Source organism: Tachysurus vachellii, chromosome 1 (assembly GCF_030014155.1).
Source record: "Tachysurus vachellii isolate PV-2020 chromosome 1, HZAU_Pvac_v1, whole genome shotgun sequence".
In the NCBI taxonomy this organism is placed as follows: Eukaryota; Metazoa; Chordata; class Actinopteri; order Siluriformes; family Bagridae; genus Tachysurus; species Tachysurus vachellii.
The window spans coordinates 8,022,937-8,040,635 of record NC_083460.1 but is presented as its reverse complement, the minus strand read 5'-3'; the positions used below and the strand labels follow the sequence as shown (position 1 = coordinate 8,040,635).

Here is a 17,699-nt window from a genome sequence, read left to right as displayed (position 1 = left end):
GGACAAACTTCTTGTTCTTCTTGTAGAAACTCCAGTTTGAGTTTAATGATGTTAATGCTGCGTTTAAGAGGAAGTCAACTGGACGATGCTGTGACTGAATTCTGGCAAACAGACAAAAATCAAAAACAAAAAAATCTGAGATCTTTCAGTGGAACTGAAATTAAGTACTTGAACATGATTTCCTCCTTTGCTCTTTCACTTTGCTAGTAACCATATTTTAAAATAATGAGATGAAGACTGTACATACTTATGACTGGTGTACAAATAAGACTCTAATTTCAGTACAGGAAAGTCTAAAGAATAAAAAATTTCTAAAACATCCACAGAAATTTGTGTATATATGTAAATGCTCAAATATGTATAAAAAAATGATCATTTCCTAATACAGTAAAGAACCAAACATAGTCTGAGTTTTGAGAATATTGAGAACTAGAATTTACACCCCTAAGCCGTGTCTCTTTCAAACCCTGGTTAGATTCAACAGTTTTGTGCAGTAAATATATCATATGAATAGGAACAGGTATGCTATTATGCAAAGCCCTGATCTGCAACTCATCCTGATCTGCAACAAAACAACAAGAAGTTTGGAATGGAAAGTGTACATTTGATCCTTTCCAGAGATGTGCCTCTGAATTTGTCGGTAGGTGCTTCATCTCTTAAGGCAAACTGTTTCATGATGTAACAGACAAAGAGCACAATGTTTAGTTAGTGATTGATTAAAAGTATTTAGTTCATGCATTATATTAATTTTGAAGGTCAATTCTTTAGTCACAGCTGCTACTTATGATAGCTGATATGATATTCTGAATGCTTTAAAAGAAAGTAACTCAATGATACCATCATTATGCTTTTAATAATATAATTCTGATTGCCGTTTAGATGGACAGCTGTACTCTGCTACATCTTCGAATTTCTTGGGCTCAGAACCAGTTGTGATGCGGAGCTTAGATCAACTGAATTCCTGACTTCATGGCTTAATGGTATGAATGTAAATTTTATTACACTAAGTAAGGGACTGATGAGTCTTCTGGTTTCATATATAATTTAAAACTCAACTTTACATCTCGTAACTTTCTTTAATTCTTTGAGATTGTGACTGAGTAGTTTAGAGTCACTGAATAGTTATTGCATGTGGCTGAGGCAGATGGCAACCCAGTTCAAACAAAGACCTTAGGTGATGACAAAATACCTGGGTGGGGAAATATAAGCACATAGTTCCTAATTCTGCATCAGTACTTAAACTGGATGTAACTAAAAAATGCACAAGAATAGCTAATCATCAAGATGGGAAACGATTATAAATCAAATATAAGATTAATCACCCTGCATTTGATGCTTTTATACATGAATAGATCTTTTTTCCTATTTGCGCTTTTTTTTTTTTTTTTTTTTTAAAGTAATAAATGCTTAAAATGACAGATTATCTGCTTATAGAACAATACTTTTACCAAAAAAATTTTTGGTTGGATTTTATAATGTTAATTAGTAAATAAATATAACTATTGTCACTTGCTGTCACTTTTTTGAAGCATTGTTCTCATACCCTCTGATCTCTCCTTGCTAAGGGGATGTGAGAGGACAGCGGACATTGCAGAAAAAGTGGACGTCATTTCTAAAGACTCACCTGAACTGTCCTGTCCCTCAAACCAGACTACCACTTCTCATACAGGATGTGTTCCTCTTCTGTCCAGACACCTGGAAAACCTGTATATTCTATGGTGTCTTCACTCCTCAGGGGTGAGTAATGTTCAGTTCAAAAATGCCAGCAGAATATGTTTAAATAACTGCAGTGAAGAAGACAAGTTGTGATTTTGAATGTAATCAGGATTGTGGTTGAATACCAGACCAACAATAGTCACACCTTAAGGCAGAGGACTTAAACGTTACCATTTGTGTTAGATCAGCCTGAGCTCAAAGGCATGTGAAGATCATCATGGTTAGGTTTCCCATTTGACCTAACAGACTATATTTTAACAACTCACTGGTATTTTATAGTCAATAATGGTTTGCCATTAACTTCAGAATTACAGATTATGGTACACACATTAGTTTGTATGGCACAGTGGTTTAATGGTTAGCACGCTTGCCTCACACCTCAAATGTTTGGGATTTGATTCCCTAAACTGCCTTGTGTAAAGGGAGCTTGCATGTTCTCCCTGTACTCTTGTTTCCTCCTGCAGTCCAAAAGCCTCGTAGTCTGTTGGATAGGATCTCTAAATTTCCAAGGGATAGGCTCCAGGTTCCTCACAACCCTCTGTAGGGTAAGCTCTATAAATGTTGGATGTATTTGCAATGTGTTCCCATTTTAAATCGCACTAGCATTTTATTTCTGATTCAGACATTACGTATGATTTGTTTAATGTAATAAAGGATACATAATGTAACTGTACACCAAAGAACTCCATACAAATGCACATTTACACACTTGTTCAAACCTTTGGACAATTAAGTGCAGCCCATAGAAAGTGCTGGATGGAAACAAGTCAAGAGTCAAGTCAAGAAGCTTTTTATTGTCATTTCAACCATATATAGCTGTTGCAGTACATAGTGAAATGAGACAACGTTTCTCCAGGATCAAGGTGCTACATAGAAACAAAGACAGGGCTAAAGACTTGTAAGTAGTCTTAGCCACATAAAGTGTAACTGTGCAACCTGGTGCAAACAGTGCAGGACAAGACAAACAAGACAGACAAGACAGTGCAGGACAAAAGACAGTGCAGGACAAAAGACAGTGCAGGACAAAAGACAGTGCAGGACCAGACAGTGCAGGACAAGACAGTGCAGGACAATGACAGTGCAGACACAAGTTACAAGACAATACAAAAAGTACAAAAAATGCAGTACACAAAAGACAATAAATAGTAAACAGTCACAGAAACAGCGCCGACCGACCAGTGTTAATACTGTATGTGTTAATATAGTATGTGCGAAATGGCTGAGATATTGTACAGTATGTGCAAAAACGGCTGAAATGTTGGGACAGTTTGTGCAAAAAACAGCAGACAAGGTGTGCAAAACAGCATGTAAACAGTTTGCTGGATTGTAAGCAGCATGTAAACAGTATGTTGTGTCAGTGTGTGTGTTTTGTGAGGGTCTATGCAGTCCATACAGATGATGTGTGTGTATGTTGTGCTCAGTACAGTACATTTCAGTTGTTGAGAAGTCTGATGGCTTGTGGGAAGAAACTGTTACACAGTCTGGTCGTGAGGGCCCGAATGCTTCGGTACCTTTTTCCAGATGGCAGGAGGGTGAAGAGTGTGTGTGAGGGGTGTGTGGGGTCATCCACAATGCTGTTGGCTTTGCGGATGCAGCGTGTGGTGTAAGTGACTTTGATAGAGGGAAGAGAGACCCCAATGATCTTCTCCGCTGTCCTCACAATCCGCTGCAGGGTCTTGCGTTCTGAGATGGTGCAGTTCCCGAACCAGACAGTGATGCAGCTGCTCAGGATGCTCTCAATGGTCCCTCTGTAGAACATGGTCAGGATGGGGGGAGGGAGATGTGCCTTCCTCAGCCTTCGTAGGAAGTAGAGACGCTGCTGGGCTTTCCTGGTGATGGCGCTGGTGTGGAGTGACCAGGTGAGGTTCTCCGCTAGATGAACACCAAGAAATTTGGTGCTCTTGACGATCTCCACAGATGATCCGTCGATGTTCAGCGGAGAGTAGTCACTCCGTGCTCTCCTGAAGTCCACAACCATCTCTTTAGTTTTATCCACATTCAGAGAAAGGTTGTTGGCTCTACACCAGGCAGTTAGTTGTTGCACCTCCTCCCTGTATGCTGACTCGTCGTTCTTGTTGATGAGACCCACCACGGTCGTGTCATCGGCGAACTTGATAATATGATTCGATCTGTGCGTTGCTGCACAGTCGTGAGTCAGCAGAGTGAACAGCAGTGAACTGAGCACGCAGCCTTGAGGAGCTCCAGTGTTCAGTGTGGTGGTGCTGGAGATGCTGTTCCCGATCCGGACTGACTGAGGTCTCCCAGTCAGGAAGTCCAGGATCCAGTTGCAGAGGGAGGTGTTTAGTCCCAGCAGGCTCAGCTTCCCAATCAGGTGCTGAGGGATGATTGTATTGAATGCTGAACTAAAGTCTATGAACAGCATTCGTACATAAGTGTCTTTATTGTCCAGGTGGGTGAGGGCTAAGTGGAGAGCTGTGGCAATGGCATCGTCTGTGGAGCGGTTTGGACGATACGCGAACTGTAGGGGGTCCAGTGAGGGTGGTAGCTGCGTCTTGATGTGCCTCATGACGAGCTTCTCGAAGCACTTCATAACTATGGGTGTGAGTGCAACGGGACGATAGTCATTGAGGCAGGACACTGTAGACTTCTTTGGGACAGGAACGATGGTGGTAGTTTTGAGGCACGTAGGAACAACGGCGCTGCTCAGGGAAATGTTGAAGATGTCCGTAAAGACATCCGCTAGCTGTTCTGCACATTCTCTGAGCACCCTGCCAGGAATGTTGTCTGGTCCAGCAGCCTTCCGTGGGTTAACTCTGCATAGAGATCTCCTCACGTCGGCCGTGGATAGACAGAGTACCTGGTCGTCGGGGGGAGGGATGGACTTCCTCTGCGTTACGTTGTTCTGTACCTCGAACCGAGCGTAGAAATCGTTCAACGCGTCTGGGAGGGAGGCGTCGCTATCACAAGCAGGTGAAGCTGTCTTGTAGTTTGTGATCGCCTGTATGCCCTGCCACATGCGCCGGGTGTCTCCGCTGTCCTGGAAGTGGCTGTGGATAGTCTGGGCGTGTGCGCACTTTGCCTCTCTGATGGCTCGGGACAGTTTGGCCCTTGCTGTTCTTAGGGCCGCCCTGTCCCCTGTTCTGAAGGCTAGGTCTCTAGTCCTCAGCAGAGCACGCACATTAGCAGTCATCCACGGCTTCTGGTTGGAGCGTGTAGTAATGGTCTTGGAGATGGTCACGTCATCAATGCACTTGCAGATGTAACTGGTCACTGATGACGCGTACTCCTCCAAGTTGACAGAGTCACCGTTGGTTGCAGCCTCCCTGAAGATATTCCAGTCAGTGCACTCAAAGCAGTCCTGAAGAGCAGAGGTGGCTCCTGCTGGCCAGGTTTTCACTTGCTTCATAACCGGTTTTGAGCGTCTGACGAGTGGTCTGTATGCTGGAATTAGCATAACAGTGATGTGGTCTGAGTAGCCGAGGTGGGGGCGGGGCTCCGCACGGTATGCGCCGGGAATGTTTGTGTAAACAAGATCCAGCGTGTTTTCACCTCTCGTAGCAAAGTCCACATGTTGATGGAATTTAGGGAGCACTGACTTGAGATTTGCATGGTTGAAATCTCCGGCGATGATAAAAAGTCCGTCGGGGTGAACATTCTGTAGGTCACTAATAGCTCCGTATAGCTCACTTAGCGCCTCTTTAGCATTAGCGCTAGGAGGAATGTAAACTCCGACAATGTAAACAGTAGTGAATTCCCGTGGTAAATAAAATGGTCTGCATCTAACAGTCACAAACTCCACTGACGATGAGCAGTAACTAGAAACAAGCACAGAGTTCTTGCACCAATCCGTGTTGATATAAACACACACACCACCACCGCGAGTCTTACCGCACAGAGCTGCATTTCTGTCGGCTCTAAATGAAGTTAGCCCGTCCAGTTGAATGGCGGCGTCCGGAACTCTGTCGCTGAGCCACGTCTCCGTGAAAACAAACACGCAGCAGTTTCTAATCTCTCTCCGTGTAGAGCGTTCGAGTCGGATGTAGTCCAGTTTATTGTCCAGGGAGCAAACGTTGGCTAGTAGAATGGACGGGAGAGCCGGCCGGCTAGGGTTTGTTTTTAGCCTAGCACGGACCCCCGCCCGCTTACCGCGCTTCCGCTTCCTCGCGCACCGCTTTCGGCGTCCCCTCTCCTGGTCTCTGGTATCAGGCGGTACCGGGGACTGGAGGCCTGGTCTCCGCAGCAAGCCGAGGTCACGTAGCCTATACAGTACATCATCGTGCAGGTTGGTTGTTACGCGATTTCTGTACTTTATTAGGTCCTGATGGTGGTATACATGAACACCGCTGTGCCTGGCATCGGAAACGGGCACATGGAGAGAACTTATGGAGAAAATCTCCACACAAATGCACAGGATCAACCTGGGGACCCTGGCATTATGAGGTGGCAATGCTGCAAAGACCTTGCTGTCTTTGTATTGCATATACTATTTCATAATGTGCATTATTATGATATAAGAATTATTTAGTACTACACACTCGTATGAAAACCTGACTCAAATTTAATCATGGATACAATTGCCTCAAACAACTTTATTTTTATTCTGATATGAAATTAATAAATTGTAGGAGTTTACATGATGCTATAAGGTGTGTTCAAATTATCTAAGGGTGTCAACCTATAAATCAATGTAAATCAAGGAAATGCTTAAATATAATTTTATTTCTGTTTTTTCTTCCTACTTGCATATGAGTAATGCTGAGACATCCAGTTAAAAACAAAAATGTGCAGAAATGAATCACAATTGTAGCATATTCAAACATTAATTAGACATACTGTAGTTTTATTAACCACTGACTTATGACACTTGTTTCATAGCTGTAATTTTACTGACCGGTAAATGCCGGAGTACTCAGCAGTGTGTCAGAATAATTAAGTCAGAATATAATATAGTATTATACTGCATACTGAAATTTATTTATTTATTTTTTTTTTGGAGTGTATTTCCAGATCCAAGGAAATTATGGTCCCAGTTCCTATTGATGCTCTTATAATTTCCTGAGTAATAGCTTACGTAATGACGGGCATTTTCTCTCCAAAAATACCACCTATGCAGTAGTTACCCTTCAGCTCATCCGAGACCACCCACTGATGGATCAGACAGTGAAGCCTTCTGAGCAGCCCCTACTGGTGAAGAAAGGAGCTGTGTTTACTCGTATAGTGGTGGCCAGCACTACTGCCCTGAATGGGAGCAGCCATCAGGTCATGTTTATTGGCACAGATACATAAATGTAAATTTAGTGTACAGGTTACATAATTTATACAGACTTATCCATGTATGTGTTAGTGTTCAATCAACTGTACAATCTTTGTAACAGCAAGTGGTAGCTGCTTTTCTTTTTGTTTTATAGTATGTAGTATATGGAGCTGATGGGATAGTTATTGACTTTTGTCACAAGAAAAAAAAATAAAGCAAAATGTGACCGTGTCAATACTTGCCATTAGCATTAGTGATATTAGTGAAAATCATGCAGAGACGGCTGTGTCTAAGAATCAAGTGTTTTTTTTTTTTTTTTTTTTTTTTTTTAAATTGGAACTTTGTATGACATTAGACTAATTAATTGATTTTATAAAGGCGAAGAAATAGTTATCTGTTTTTAGTTTTGGAGAATGATCGAAATGCATTTTCACTTGAGTGAATTGTTTTTATTCTTTTAATAATTTTACAAAATATTTTAGAAATAAAATTTTCCTACTGCTATTAACACATTTTATTTACATGCAAATCTATCTTTTTTTTGCCCTCATCATTCGCACGAGTAGAACTAATATAAAATAATACTTAATGACTTTCCCATCATGGCTATACCAGTACTCTTCTGGTTCATTTAATTATTTCTACTTGTGATTCAGTTTTAGTTTGATTCTGTTATAGTTTGACCATCTTTTTAATAATTGCTGCACATATTGTTTCAGGGTCAGCTGTATGCAGGCTCAGAGGAAGCAACGGTGCAGATGCCACTGAGTACATGTGACCATTACGCTTCCTTTATAGACTGTGTGCTGGCCAGAGACCCGTACTGCGGCTGGGACCTCAGCGCTGAACGCTGCATTGCTATAAAAAACATTCATCCAGATACACACAGGTACTCAGCATATACTTCTCAGCTGCTGTAATATAGTGCTGTAAGGAAAAAAATCATGATGTGGTGTGCTGTTGTAGGAAAACCGGCAAAAAGGAACAATGGGTGTGATGTGACCTGAAGTTTAACTTTTAGTAATTATTTACTTTTTAATTATTAACTTTAAATAATTATTTTATTTTAATTACATTACAAAACATTATAAATCTATTCATCTCAGTATTTTACAGTATTTATTTTACTCTTTATTGACCTACAGTAGATTATCTGGAGCTAACAGTAACGTATTAAAATGAACACATTAATATAAACCTTATGTGCCTTCCAGCTAGATCTACTGCAAGTCCTTGTTATAAAAAATTCACTTAATCACCTTCTGACCAATCAGAATCAAGATTCAAACATCACTGTGGTCTAAAATATTGCTCTAGACTCTACTCTAGAGAGGGAAGGTTAGATACATTGAATTTCCAGTCATGTCCATCTATTTTTTTTTTTTTCTCCAGTTAGGTGGTTCAGAGTCTGAGAGATGGAAATGCTGCATGTTTTCCTGTTGTCAGTATGTAAACAGGTGGCCTTTTACATTCTTTGGTTCAGCCGCAGGTCCAGGACCAGCAGAAATCTCTCTTGGCCCTCAATATCCTGGTCATTATAAGAACACTATTATTAGCTCTTGTGGTATGGAACTTCTACAAAGGGCATTTTGCTGTCCAGAGATGCTTGGAAAAAGCTGAGGAAAGTCCACAGAGTGTGTTTGTCTGTCAGGAGCCACTGCAAATTGTTCAAGAAAGTTCAACAGAAATAACAATCAACAGAATAGCTGAATCCCCTGATATGACAAACCAGCATAATTGAGACAAATTGCTCCAGTGACGTTTATTTTTTATTTTGCAGACACCTCAATGACAAATCCAACATAATCCAGTTTCATAGCTCAAGTCACACAATCTGAATTGATTGGAGATTTAAAAACAGTTTTATTACACTTTATTATTTCATGTTATTTGTAGACCTCAGTATTGCTTAAAACCCTAAAGCAGTGAAACTGGTTTAAGCACAGTATATTGTTTGCCAATTAAAAACAAAGGCCAAAATAGATGTGATGTATTGAAGATTGTATATGGACTACTGAAGAGGATTATACAACCAGTCATCCATGGGATGGCAGCATAATTCATATTTCCTTCATAAATCTGTATTCTGGGGGATTCATTGAATGAGAGTGACCACCAGTTATGTTTTTTCTTTTTTTAAAAATTTTTTTTTTGATTATTCGAGCTAGTGTTAAATGGTTTTGCGGAGGTCTCTGTGCATTAGAGCCTGTGCTCGTCTTTCCAGACAGGATACACAAAAGATTCTTTCAAAATCCATGTCAGATAACACCTTTGGCATGTCTAGACATCTACACTGAACACTTTTTTAAAAACCTGTAGCTGTTGAAGCTTCCAGATTCAGCACTGTGTTTCCAGGGCAGTAGCTCAATGAAATTTGCAGGACTTTTTTACCTCTCTCTCAATGTATCTTTTTTTTTTTTTTTTAATTCTAACATTTTGTGAGCATTTTTTTTTTTTTACTGTAAAATAAATGTTTGTGTAATGTCTTGTGTACAGAACCATTATTTTCAGTCTTGAAAAGGAAAATTTGTAAGGAAAATTAAGTTGTTGTTTAAAAAAAGATTTTTATTGTTGCAAAATAATATGAAAACATAACCATTAAAATCTAATCATTTGAGGAGAGTCAATTCAGTTATATAAAAATATCCAGAATTTGCTTTACTATCATTTTAATTACAGGGTAACCTCATCCACATATCTTTTAAAATACTTTTGTTCCCATGAGTAAAGACCTGGTGTAAAGTTTATTGTTTACTCAACAATGAAATGCTGCACTGCAATGTGAAAGCATCTTAAGTAACTTACATATTCACGTTGAAGTTTAAACTTAAGTACAAGATAACTGTTTGTACAGATGTCTTGAGCATCAGCTTCTCATCTCCTGTAGCAATAGCGCTTGAAATGAAACCACAGCTGAAGATTCCCTTGGAGAACTGGCAGCAGAAGCCGTGTCGATGTGAGCACTCCCATTCATGGATGACCATCTTAAATACAATGTCCTCGTAGGGCGGCCTGGCGTGAAAACGCATAATGCTAATTTCCTTGTTGTCCAGACTCGGATCAAGGAAGTACTGAGGCATGGAACATTTGTCGATCAGGTCCGGGTAGAAGATGTTTAACTAGTAACCCTGGACAATTTTGGGGGGTGACTTTGGAGGCAATGACAACTACAGCAATGAGGTGACAACAGAGAATGTGACATGACAAATAGCTGACCACTTCATATTTCCATGCTAACTTTCATTTCCCATGAACACAACTGTGACCTGCAGATGTCTGCGAGCGAGCTGGAGGTGCTCGGAGGGCTGCAGGAGCACGGGACTGTAACGACCCAAGTCGTACTCAGCCTGGTTCTGCCTCCATCAGATCCTCGTCCGTCAGCACAGACTCCGCTGCTCCACTTTTCTCTCCCTCCTCACCCTCTTCTGCATCTCCTTCTCACCTCCCCCCTTCTCTGCAGAGGCTCTGGAGCTTGGCCCTGCCTCTCATCTCCACTTTCTTCCTCTTTGTCTTTACTTTCCTCTGCCTGCATCGGCAGACAGGTATAAAGGGCGGCTTTCCTTACCCTATATTTTGACAGTATTATGACCCCAATAAAACAATAAAATCATAACCCATAATCGATAAAATCATAAAGTTTATGACTGTAATTATATCATGTTTACTGATAGGAATAGGTCAAAGGTCAGACCTTTTATCTGACATATGTATGTCATGATTTTATGTTAGGTTTAGGTTAAAAGTTCATAATAATAAATTTAATGATTGTATTGATATATTGCTTACCGATAGGATTTATTTGTGTTGACTCCAAGTAGTTAAAGACCCCCCTTTCCCTCCCACCACCCCCTATTTCATATTGGTTAGCCCCAATGTGTCTGCTTCAAGTAGATAGGTGACAAGTAATTAAAACCATGTGTTTGATTCACCTTTTTTTAAAGGTTTGTTTATGACCTCAGATGAAACAGTATTGTAAAAAAAAGGCCATGTGTGTTTGTTCCAAGGTGATAGGAGACAAGTAATTAAAACTCATGTTTGATCCGGGGTGATAGGGTTACCCCCTCCCCTCAGACTAGGTGGTAATCAAATCATGATTATGCCACTCCGCAGTCTTTTTATTTATTTTTTATTTTTTTATATTGTAACCAATCATAAGCAAACAAACAAACAAGGTACATAATCAAATCACAAAGTAACATTACAATAATCAGCCATAGGTTGAGCATAGCCAATAACAAACAGAGATCACAATAAAACAAACTGACAAAAAAAAAATAAAATGAATAAAAATAAAATAAATAAAAAAAAAATACAAATTAGTAAATAAATATATATGTATCAAAATAAATCAAAAGGGCTTTATTTCAAATTAGTTCATTTCTGTCTAACAGAGAAATCAATTTGAGGGCTTTTGTGTGTTTAACTAATTTTAAGGATTCGCACAAGAGTTTAAACTCATTCATCCACTGGTTAAAGTTAGGTCTAGATTTAAACCATCTGCACTTATGAATGAAAAACTTCCCAAGACATAACAAGAAATTACAACCAATTACAATTTCAACCTCCCTAGACTGTAACCAGTTTTGCATATCTCTCCAAAAAGGTTGCACCATATCACAAAAGAAGAACACATGCTGTATTTGTTTCACAAAAAACACAGTTATTCACATCAAGATTAAATTTCAATCTTAAAAATTCGTTGGTGGACTAAATCTCATTTAAAATTTTGAAATTCACCTCTTTAGCTTTAGGAGGGAGGGGGAAAGACAAATATTTTTTTTCTTATTTTTTTAATTTCAGAGTTAACAAAATCCTTAAGCATGTAGTCCCGTTTAATAGGGTTTGGATAATAAGCATGTAAAATTTTCTAATGACTCTGTTTGTGCATTTTTGTCACAAAAGTCACAACCTTCTAAGGAGAGCTGCCTCTATTCTGGGGAGACCTTGGAGAACAAAATGTCTTCTCTAACCATTAATCTTACAACAGTTGGAATAGCTCTAATTATTCTATTGTAAACATTAACAGAGCACTGCAGTTGGTATTTCTCACAAAATTCTCTGTATGCCACCCCGCATAGTTAGGAAATAGTTAGGAGCGTCTCTCAGACTGATCGTTAGCCAATGGGGGGGGGGGGGGGACCTATAACGTCACACAATGTGAGCAAACGCGCGCACACGCGCAAACGCGCAGACGTCCCTCTGAGCAAACACGCGCACACGCCCCCCTGAGCAAACGCGCATGAGCAAAAACGCGCACACGCCCACTGACAAAACACGAGCACACGCGCAAACGCGCATGAGCAAAAACGGGCACACGCCCCCTGAGCAAACACGCGCAAACGCGCGTACGTCCCCCTGAGATAAACACGCATGAACAAAAACGCGCACACGCCCCCTGAGCAAACGCGCATGAGCAAAAGCAGGCATAGAGAACACACAAACGCGCACACGCCCGCCTGAGCAAACGCGCATGAGCAAAAACGCGCACACGCCCCCTGAGCAAACACGCGCACACGCGCAAACGCGCACACGCCCCCTAAGCAAACGCGAAAACGCGGCCCTCAAGGGGAATTCCATTCTAACTCTTAGATTTGTGTTTTCAGTTGATTGTTTTATCACATATTACTAAGATACTAAGATAGATTCCAAACATATATACAAAAATAACTTTAAAGCATCTTTAATAGAATCAAACAAAATCCAGAGACAAATTGTAGTGTTTGGACTCATTAGAAACTTTCCTCTTCCAATACAAAATTCTACCAATAAATGTATAACATGTATTTGAACAGTTTGAACCTGTTCATCTTGGATTTTTAAGATTTTAACCAAATAATCTGCTGTCTTTCCAGTTCTGGATGCCTTCTGTCTGCACAAGGTCATAATCGAGGAAGATGTCGGTCAAGCACTGAGTAGAATGTGTTGGGCAGGTTCTGGTTTGTAATCAGTTGGAACTCTGTATACACTTATGTTTTTAAAAAGACATGACAGAAAACAAAAGCATATTTATAGATGAATTTGGTAAATCTACTTCCATCCCATTGAGCAAAAAAGAGCCCTATATAAAGTAAAGAACCCAACTACACCGAATGTGGTGTATGTTATCAGCAAATGAATAACAGAAAAAGCGTTACTACACATTACCTCTGACTCCATTTTAAGAGCAGGCCAGAGTTCCATTAGCTCTTTCACTGGTTCACAGTGGTCTGTCGTCACAGGGCAAATGTGGTCTGCATCATCTTTCTAATGAGGGGTAGGTTCTTTATAGGTTCTTAGAATTCCTTATGCTTAACACAAAGTTAATTACTATAAAGTTATAAAATCATGAAAATGGAATACAACTAATACTGTTTTCATAGTAATGTGTTTGTTTCATACCATGTGTAGAGATAGATAATTGTATATTAATATTTTATGTTATAACAGTATAAGGCGGGTACTACATCATTGGTGTAGTGTTAGTGGTTTAATATCAAGTAGGAATATGGTAGTAGTTCTGGACTTATACTGGAGCACTGCTTTATACTTTAGATTCTGAACAGACATTCTCAGATGTGCAAATATCATTCTGTCAGAACTTGACCACAATATAGTTCTACATCACTTTGCCAACTTAGTTTTAAAGCATCTTAAATTGTATAGTTGCTTTCCTACATACAGTACATTCCTGCAATCGCACTTGCTTTCTCACTCTCCTATAACTGTGTATCAATGGGCACCAAGCACGACAACACATTAGAAAAATCTTTTCAATTTTATTTAGTTTTTGTCCGTAGCAGTTAATATAGCTTTTATACTGGTAAAGATTGCTTTTGTTGTTTTTAAAAGTCACATGTAGCATTGGTGTGCATTACAAGCTCATTTACGGAGGTTTGAGATGAACAAATGTCTTGAAAAATAATCTATCGCTTTTGTAGCATGCACTTCACTTTGCATAGTGACATCATTACCACATGGGTTGTTCATTATCATTGTTTAATTATTCCTTTAGACACAACTATGAACTGTGAATACACGGATGAACAGTGTTTATAAAGTTTTGTTTAGATTAAACCGGTGTAACTGTTGACTATGGAAATTCACTACATAAAAAAGACATACTTATAATAGATTGTAAAAAACACATTGAACACTTACTGTGTCACCAATAATCCTGATTAATTTAAAATGTTTATTTGATTTTTTCATTTTAAATATTTTATCATTATACATTTGGAGAGTTGTATAATAGTTTGCTTGCAGCTCATTTTACCTCAATTTTTCAAAAACTTTTGAAATTCTAATGTTGAAACAACAGAAATAAATACAATGAAATTATACCCTTAAGGGTCACTTACTTAACACATACTGCTAATAGTTTAAGTTAATCAAAAATAATTTATCTTCTTCTTCTTTCGGCTTTTCCCTTCAGGGGTCGCCACAGCGAATCATCTCTCTCCACTTAAACTCCTGTACCTTCTTCACCTCTTCACCCTGTAACCTTACTGTTCCACTTCCCTCACTTTCATTCACACACATGTACTCAGTCTTACTATTTAGTTTAATAAAATCAAAAGTGAAAAAAAGAACTAGAAACTCAAAATACTTAAGATAGTTGAATTGTTTTATAAAAATAAGTTGACACTACTCAATCTATTTTTTGTAGGATTATTTTCAATTCTAATTTTTTAGCTTCTGAAGTGGGAGAATTATTTGAACGTGTGCCATGTGCCATGTCTAATGTAAAAATGTCTTAACAATTCTTTATTCAACAAAACACACCAATTTAAGAATTACGCACTATCACCCCTAGATCCTATCACCCCGGATCAAAGATGAGTTTTAATTACTTGTCTCCTATCACCTTGGAACAAACACACATGGCCTTTTTTTTTTTTTACAATACTGTTTCATCTGAGGTCATAAACCCCCCTTTAAAAAAAAAAAAAGAAAAAAAAAAAAGAAAAAATCCCCTATCTCATTGGTACAAACACATGGCCTTTTTTACAATACTGTATCATCTGAGGTCATTAAACCCCCCTTTAAAAAAAAAAATCTCCTATGTGTATGTGTGTGTGTGTGTGTGTGTGTGTGTGTGTGTGTGTGTTTTCATCCACCCTCCGTGGTTACTGAAGATGTATCTCATTTAAATTATCAACAAGGTCACATTCCATTTTCTTTTTCTACTTTTTCACACAGAAACTAATGAGAAATATTGGGTACAAACATTTGTACTCAAACTATGTATTCTATTTTTTTTAGTTGTTTTTTTTTTAAAGACAAAGTCAGTTGACAGCCTCATTATATTTGGACTCAGCGTAAGTAACTAACAATACAGTATGTCCTACTGACTCAGGATCAGAAGGAGCTTTATTACCAAGTGCGCTTGCGCACATTCAGCTCAGTACTTACTGGTCTCCGAGCAGCATTGCTCAATGGCATAGGATGGAACTCAACATTTGCAGATTTTTGTTTTAATCACATATTAAATGTGGACTGATCTCCATCCCAGTCATAATATAAACACAGGCCTATACTAATAAAAACAATTCTGACTTCTATGTCTTTATTGAATACATAAAGAAAAAAAAGAGAAAAAATCTCCTGTCTCATTGGTACAAACACATGGCCTTTTTTTACAATAATGTTTCATCTGAGGTCATAAAACCCACCCTTTTTAAAAAAAATACTGGTCTCCTATAAAAAACATGGTTTTAATTACTTGTCACCTATCTACTTGAAGCAGATATATTGGGGCTAACCAATATGAAAGAGGGGGTGGTGAAAGGGAAAGGGGGGTCTTTAACTACTTGGAGTCAACAAAAATAAATCCTACCGGTAAGCAATATATCAATACAACCATTAACTTTATTGTTATGAACTTTTAACCTAAACCTAACATAATAAAATCATGACATACATCTGTCAGATCAAAGGTCTGACCTTTGACCTATTCCTATCAGTAAACATTATATAATTACAGTTATAAACTTTTTTATTTATGATTTTATGATTTTATCGATTATGGTTTATGGTTTTATTGTTTTATTGGGGTCATGAAACTGTCAAAATATAGGGTAAGGAAAGTCGCCCTTTATATCTCTCTATCGGCAACTCAGCAGCGGCCTGTCAGGGAGAGTAAGAAGAAAAGGTCATGGAAAAAAGGTAATAAGTATAAGTAATAAAAGGTAATAAGTATATCTTGGATAGATTTTTTTACACTTAAAAAAACAAAAACAAACAAACAAAAAACAAACAAACAAACAATCATTAAAATAGAAAATGACCAAATAAATAATAGAAATTATTCCATTAATGAATTAAAGGAATTATACTGTATATGTGCACGTTAAATTTACTAAACTAAAAAATACACATTACATACCGACACAAATAAATAAACAGATAAAGCGTAAGTCAAATAAAGCATTATGGTTTACAGTTTTTTTCAGTCACTAACAAGCGTTTGTCCAAACAGTTGTCACATTTTCAAAACTCTAAACACAATTAGCACAGCATCAGTCTTTTGTGGCCATACCATTCACACATTTCATGTCATTTTCACACAATATGCAATCAGTGAACACATTTCCACAATGCTTACATTTTCTTAACAGACAAGCTACTGTATACCTCCCAACGAAATTATAGATTGTTTTTGTAGTATTCACGAATGTTAACACACAACATCCCACAATAGCAAAAACAATATTCCAAACCTTAGATACAGTATAAAAACCTCTGCTTCTGCAATGATATCAGTTCAAAAACAATATAGCTCAGCTGATAATAAACAAACAATTGAATAATTGACACACAGCTGATTTATGTTGGGTGAATTGGGCCAACCACAGCTGATTCCAGTCTGGCTTAGACTCAGTGGCAGGGGTTATTTTTTTATATTACTATAAAATGAGGACTTTGAGGAGTGATGTTTTTGGAAACAGAAACAGAAAAAGACAAACACTGTAATGTCTGGACATGGAAGAGGAAGAGCAAGGGGCCCAGGGAGAAGACCAGCTCCAGTGAGAGATGCAGGGCCAGGGAGAGGTGCAGTGAGAGGTGCAGTGAAAGGTTCAGTAGGAGGTGCAGGTGCAGTGAGAGGTGCAGGTGCAGGAAGAGGAGCAGGCCCAAGGAGAGGGCAAGGTAGAGGTGTAAGAATGCGTGGTGGTGGCATTCCAAGGGCTGCAAGAACAGTAGTCAGTGATGAAATTCGTGCCACTATCATTGACCATGTACAACCACGGTCTCTCACTAAGAGAGGCTGGTGAAAGAGTGCAACCCAATTTTAGGCAGTCAACGGTTGCCTCCATTATTCGCATCTTTCAACAAACCAACAGGTAAGTATTGCATTTTACATGGATTGTTTCTATTCTCACTTGATATGTCAATAAGGACATACAGGAATGCATATGTTGATAATTTTCCCCTCTAAAGAATGCAACGTCTTCCACCCTCTGGGGGAAGAGGAAAACTCCTCAATAATGATCAAGAGCTTGCCATTGTAGAAATGGTTGTTGCAAATAATGCAATAAAACTGCATGAAATTAAAACTAGAATTGTGCAAGACCATGAGATATTTGGCAATATAGAAAGCATCAGCCTCACAACCATTACACGGACATTGTCCAAACACAGAGGACACAGCGTGACAAATGACCCAAATGCATGACTGTCACTCTCAATGCGTGACACTTGACAGCCCTGTATATATATATATATATACTTATACCATTCTCGCGCCAGACGTAACTACTTCACCTAAAACATGTTCCCTTCCCCACATCGT

At 38.8% G+C, this 17,699-nt stretch overlaps 1 long non-coding RNA gene across 1 annotated transcript; it reads left to right on the top strand.

The window, feature by feature from the left end:
• The first annotated feature begins 906 nt into the window (after positions 1–906).
• LOC132846353 (uncharacterized) lies at positions 907–2,264 on the top strand. Its single transcript, XR_009648506.1, has 3 exons — positions 907–980; positions 1,566–1,737; positions 2,181–2,264. It is a non-coding gene; the product is annotated as an uncharacterized LOC132846353 (long non-coding RNA).
• The last annotated feature ends 15,435 nt before the right edge of the window (positions 2,265–17,699 follow it).